Raw genomic sequence first — 445 nt, 5'->3', positions numbered from 1 at the left:
ATTTATTTTGCCGATGGAAAAAAATCAAGCACAAAATATTGACTGAATCAGATGACAAAGTTAGTTTTTTTTTAAACTGATGCTTCTCATAAAGATGACAGATCATTATAACCCAATATCCACAAAAATGCAACTGTAAATTATGATTGTAAATTTGCAATTCTTTGTCGTCAGAGGTATATCTAGCAAATAATTTTATCATCCAGATACAGCTGAGCTTAAAAGGTTATGGACCAATTATCCATTATGAATAGAAAGTATGAATAATGATCATGGCTCAAAGATTCTGAAAGTATAATTTGTGTATCCCAAAATATGGTGATACTCAGAATGTATATCAATAAGTGCAACACAATGGGTTGCATATCATTAATGAATCCGACGTTACTGCTAATTGTATGTCTATATTATTATCATTATCCTTTTTTACATAAAGGGAATTAAT

This window comes from Penaeus monodon, chromosome 29 (genome assembly GCF_015228065.2).
Source record: "Penaeus monodon isolate SGIC_2016 chromosome 29, NSTDA_Pmon_1, whole genome shotgun sequence".
Classification (NCBI taxonomy): domain Eukaryota; kingdom Metazoa; phylum Arthropoda; class Malacostraca; order Decapoda; family Penaeidae; genus Penaeus; species Penaeus monodon.
Note: the sequence above shows the minus strand (reverse complement) of the source record.